The sequence below is a fragment of the Mytilus trossulus genome, chromosome 3, assembly GCF_036588685.1.
Source record: "Mytilus trossulus isolate FHL-02 chromosome 3, PNRI_Mtr1.1.1.hap1, whole genome shotgun sequence".
In the NCBI taxonomy this organism is placed as follows: domain Eukaryota; kingdom Metazoa; phylum Mollusca; class Bivalvia; order Mytilida; family Mytilidae; genus Mytilus; species Mytilus trossulus.
Window position 1 is genome coordinate 74,366,483 of NC_086375.1, and position 6,033 is coordinate 74,372,515.

Sequence of the window (6,033 nt, forward strand, 5' to 3'; positions counted from 1 at the left end):
CAACCTTAAAGATTTGTCATACGAAGAACGCTTAAAAATTCTGAAAATTCCAACTTTAAAATTAGAAGGTTAAGAGGCGACATGATAGAAGCATACAAGATAACAACAGGTGTATATGACTCACAAGTGACAGAAGGTCTATTTACTCGTAACACCAGCTCGACAACAAGAGGCAACTCTATGAAATTAGTAAAATATAGAAGCAGACTAGACATTAGAAAATACTACTTTACTAATAGAGTAGTGGAAGTATGGAACAGCCTACCAGACATCGTAGTGACCGCATTGAATGTAAAGATTTTTGGAAATCACCTAGACAAGCATTGGAAAGAACACCCAATGATATATAACTTTGTCACTGAATACACCTATAACACTGGAAGTAGCACAAGTGTAGTTAGTGACGATGAACCAGAGCCAAATATAGAGGAGCAAACTGATCTCCTGCGTTTGGAAACACTTAGGTAGGTAGGTAGGAAGCCGAAGTACTTAGAAAGAACCATCTAGCTGCTTGCTGGGAAATGACAAACCAAATATCAGCAAATTGATCTCCAGATCAAAGTCAGCAACATCTTTCACCAAACGAGTCCCCCAAAGTATCTATTCTAGTTTAAACTCTGGTATGGGTACCAAAGATGTTTATGAAATTAACCCTTCTGATGTACTGATATTTTTAGTACCTTAAGACCAGTATCAGGTTTGTTTGCACCTATCCTACATGTTTCACAACTTGTAGGGGAACAGCACTCTTTCAGCTAGTAGAATTATTCTAATTTTTTACCGGTTTTATGTGGATGATGCACCTTTGGCTGGTAATAAATAATCATCATTAATAAATTTGTTTGATAGAGTACTTTAGGATCATAAATGATTTGGTAAAATTTTGTTTCTAAACAATATTTTACAATACAGATTTTTTTTCAATACTTGCATTTTTCACTTCTGCTTCTTTTGAAGAGTAAGACAGAAATTCAATTTGAGGTCAAATGTAAAGGTTGTATTCAGCTTTTATTTGGTTGAAATAGTGTCACTAAATTTTTTGTCTTGGTAATTGCAATCCCCAAACATCACTTTTGACAAACATTTTTCTGAGAACGGTCTTCATCAACAGATAAAAAATTAACGATTACTTTCATATAACACTGTTTCTTTTAATACAATTATGAACTTTGAATTTCAGCTTATATACACATGGTCCTTTTGAAATATTTCAAGATTACAGTCTCAGATAGCCAAGTTACAATATTTGTGACTAGTGAATGTAGATTGTTTACAATGGAATTGCAATTACATGAACGGGAAGAATTTTGCTGGAAAAAAAGTTCCAAAGTCAGGAAAAATGTGAAAAAAATCTTGTAACAATTTTATAATAGCAGATGAAGTGAGTCTACCTAAACAGGTGTAAAACCTTTGAAGGAAGTCTTAGGTATCTTAGTTGAAAACTATAGCAGTGGAAGACAATGTTACCTCTATCATGAGTCTATCATACATGTTGATGAAAAATGACTTACTTCTGACAGCAGTACTGAAAAGTTAAAATATCATTTTCATAACTTATAGCAGGACACACCTACCTTGTTGATGCCCATGACATATTACCTGCATTTGGAGTTCATACAATTGCCCTCAGACATCTATCCTGGTTGGACTTAACTTAAAATGAAATCTCTAATTTTGAGCGTTTGTTAAATTCCCTTGAATTTAGCTTTTTACTTACTTTGACACTAGTAGATACATGTATATTTGTATGTGTACTCTCAGTCAGTATATCCAGATAGGAACTTCAAAGCACACACATGTATTAATTTTCTATTTATCCACTGAACAGATAAAGAAGACAGTTTGTCATATTTATTTTATTTATTTTTTTCGCATATGAAAAATCTATTTATACAAAAACTAAATTGGCAGATAACAATTCAACAAAAACAATTCACAACATGGAGAATAAATCTGTTCTGGAATGAACAAAAGGAAAATATTTGTTTTCTTAAAAAATGTGTAAACATATCTTTTTAAAATTTGCATAGATAATAAAATTTATAAATGTATGATATGTAAAATATGCATGTTTATTGTAGAAAATTGGACGTATAATTTCAATAATGGTGGACATTAAAGATGATGTGAAATAAAACCTTAAATAGATAAAAAATATTTTTTATGTTCTATTACTGAACATACAAAAATTTGCATTTAATGCACAAGACATATAGTATTTATACCACTTTCTGTCCATAAAAATTTAATTAAAATATTAATTTCTCTAAATTTGTGGAGTTTCTATCCATAATCATTATGTTCCTAAAATTATTTTATATAGGCTATTTTACAAAATTCATCATGGAAGGCACTTCAATTAAAAAAGTATGGCAGGTTGGATCATCCTTAAAATTTAGAAACCATTAATATAAATAAAATGAATGTTTTATATTATGGGTGGTTTGGGTCTTGAAAGAGGGCCTGACCCATGCCCCAAATGTTCAATTCTGGAACAGCCTTACTCTTTTGATAATTTGAGGGTACATGTCATTATATTTGGAAAGGATTTATTCTTTATAAGCATTTACTTTAATTTTGTAAGTTTTCTTAAAGAACTTAATTATAGGAGAAATTCTTTATCAAGGAATTAGTGCCACATTTGGAATTATGATTTCCAGAATCCTGGACACATTATGATAAGACAAGTTTGATTTCTCTATAAACATTCTATAATATGATAGTTTTGTCTTTAAAACACATACAGAATTGTGCTTATTTTTGGTCCAAGTGTTTTTATTCAATATAAATTGAAAGCTTATAAATTTATTAAATAATTATAGCATGGGAGATAACTCTGGTCAACTTCAAAGCCATTCATTGTAAACAAACAAAAATTTGAATGGAATAATTTTGATTAATTTATATCTTAAGTACAAATTTACAATTTCACATGTATAAATAATTAAAAAAAGAGAAAACTGAGATCAAACCTCAAAAGCAAATACAATGATGATGCAACATATAAATGCACATAAACATGTATCAGTGTAACTGAATTGATCTACAAAATTTTTAAATTTTCCTTTGTTCACTAAGGAAGAAAAATGGGATGCAATTCATTACAATACATGTGTAGGTAACATTAGTATTCAAGAAAAAAGTATAATATACAATAAAAGAATGATTATTAAAATCAACATAATATCAGAATATGTAAAAATTTTATCAACATTTGTACTTCTATAAGGTTTGATAGATCTTTTAAGTGTTCAGATCAAGTAATCATTCTCAAAAAATAACACTGTTCAATATTCCTGATAATTGTGTGCTGTACTTGTTTTCATAATTGTTGAACTGTCCACTTGGGTTTTTACATCAAAATCATTTGAATTTTCATTGTTTTGTCTTAAAGTCAGCAGAATATAAATAGGTCAAGTAAGATTTCAATCCCCTGAATCTTGTGTTATTCAACAATTTCATTTTGGTCATAGAGCAATTAAAATCCATTTTAATCTTAATTAAAAAAAGATGAACTCCTGATGATGAAAACATCTTATATCATTTAGTCAAAAATTATTATTTAAAAGTCTGTGATTAATGTCAAGATCAGTCTTGTTTCTCTTAGAACATTTTTGAAATCTCCTTTTTTTTTTTATTAATTATGAATTCTTTTTTTTTAAAGGAACAAAAAAATATCCTCTCTGTTATTTAGTTAATTTTTAAGCCGTAAGTCTTGTATACTACTTTTTACTAGGCACTGTCTAAAGTTTTGTCTAATGTCCACACTTAAATTTCTAAATCTATGTTACTACAAATCAGTGCAATTCTAATTTGAAAGACAGGTATATATATTACCATTTAAAAATACATATCTATATTTAATAAATAAAGATAAACAATTCCTACTGAATACCATATGGTACCATTTTTCATTTTTTTGTGTTTCATATAAGTGTAATATATGAAAGTGTTGACAAGACAGTGATATGAGAAAACTTGGTGTTACTTAACTGTATGTGTTTTACTCTCTTTCTCTATTTCATTACTATTCACTAGTGGGAACATAATATTGAATATTTTATAAAAAATTTAACGATTTTGAAATTATGTGCATGTTATAAAAATCACATTAATTTATTTAAGAGATGGATATAGAAAAAATGTTGTATAACTGCCATTGAGACAACTATCTAACAGAGACCAAAATAAATAATGCCTATATTTGTTAATTAAATATGGGTAGGCTGTACAAGCTCTAACAATGCATGATATATTGAACATACTTAAAATGTACAAACAACTAGTGATCATATCACAGTTTTGATAAAAGCAAGCAAATGCAAGTGGTTTGTACGCACAGCAATTTTTACATACAAATATCGCTTTCTATGGAACACCAAAATTATGATATGACTCCAACATGCCCATCCGTGCTTTATTTATTCCCTATGTACTGTACTTATAAACTTTGATTCATATATCATATAAATTATGTTTGCAATATTTGTATTGCAGTATTTATATCATGAAAATCATTCAGAAACTAAAAAAATGTGAAGACACTTTTATTACTGAATGTCATTCAATTGTTTTGTCTTTAGTTGTATGTTATATTATAATATTGAATTGATATCAAATTATTGAGAGAAAACCTATTTGATTTATTTATTATTTATTTTTCTTTGAAAATCATAATAAAAAGCATGTAAATATAGTAAGAAAACACTGATAAACTATATACCTAAATTGGAACAGACTATACAATTGTATGCTCATTAAACCTTTTGTCTTTTTTGTTTTCTTTGCTATTAGATAATTGGTAGGATTAAAAGTGGGCAAACCAGGAGTAAACCATTTAAATTACGCTGTGTTGTGAAAGGAATATTTGGGTGGTTTACTCCTGGTTTGCCCACTTTTAATCCTACCAATTATCTAATAGCAAAGAAAACAAAAAAGACAAAAGGTTTAATGAGCATACAATTGTATAGTCTGTTCCAATTTAGGTATATAGTTTATCAGTGTTTTCTTACTATATTTACATGCTTTTTATTATGATTTTCAAAGAAAAATAAATAATAAATAAATCAAATAGGTTTTCTCTCAATAATTTGATATCAATTCAATATTATAATATAACATACAACTAAAGACAAAACAATTGAATGACATTCAGTAATAAAAGTGTCTTCACATTTTTTTAGTTTCTGAATGATTTTCATGATATAAATACTGCAATACAAATATTGCAAACATAATTTATATGATATATGAATCAAAGTTTATAAGTACAGTACATAGGGAATAAATAAAGCACGGATGGGCATGTTGGAGTCATATCATAATTTTGGTGTTCCATAGAAAGCGATATACTTCAACCCAGAATTCTGTCACATAATCAGTCAATAATGTAGTAGCAAGTATTTTGTCAGCTTCCCCAATGTCTACTAAACTTTTTCAATTTGCAAAACGTTCTCGACGAGTTGGGGTGGAACAAGAGGTTATACTGCGGCTCGTCTTTTAAATCAAGTGATATTTCATTTTATTTATCATACGTTTGTAGTCAACATTTCTGTGCCTTTCAACAAATACACTTAATAAAGTTGGGAATACCATCTGTGTTGTTGGTTGCTGTCTCATATTTCTTTCTAAATGAAGCTGTTACTGAATTTCTTTAGCGATGTATCCTTACTTAGCTTCAGATTTGTTTTAAAAATAAGACAATGCTACCTTTCAGAGCTCTTAGAGACAGATTTACTGTTCAAATTGTGCATTTGTTAAGCTGCAGTTATATTCTATTTGTTACAACTAATTTGACATTTGTTATATTAATTTCAGAGCAGTGTATTTATTTAAATAATAAAAATATATTTATTATTCTTTAATTTATTATTTTTCAGAATGTGACAACAATTAAAACTTTTTGTTAATATATAACAAAAGTAATACACTTTTTTGCCTTTTTTATATTTGTCAATTTCAATACACTTTCCTTCAAAATTATATAAAACAAAAATATCTTTGTACATTTTTCTTGAGTTAATAGCAGAATAT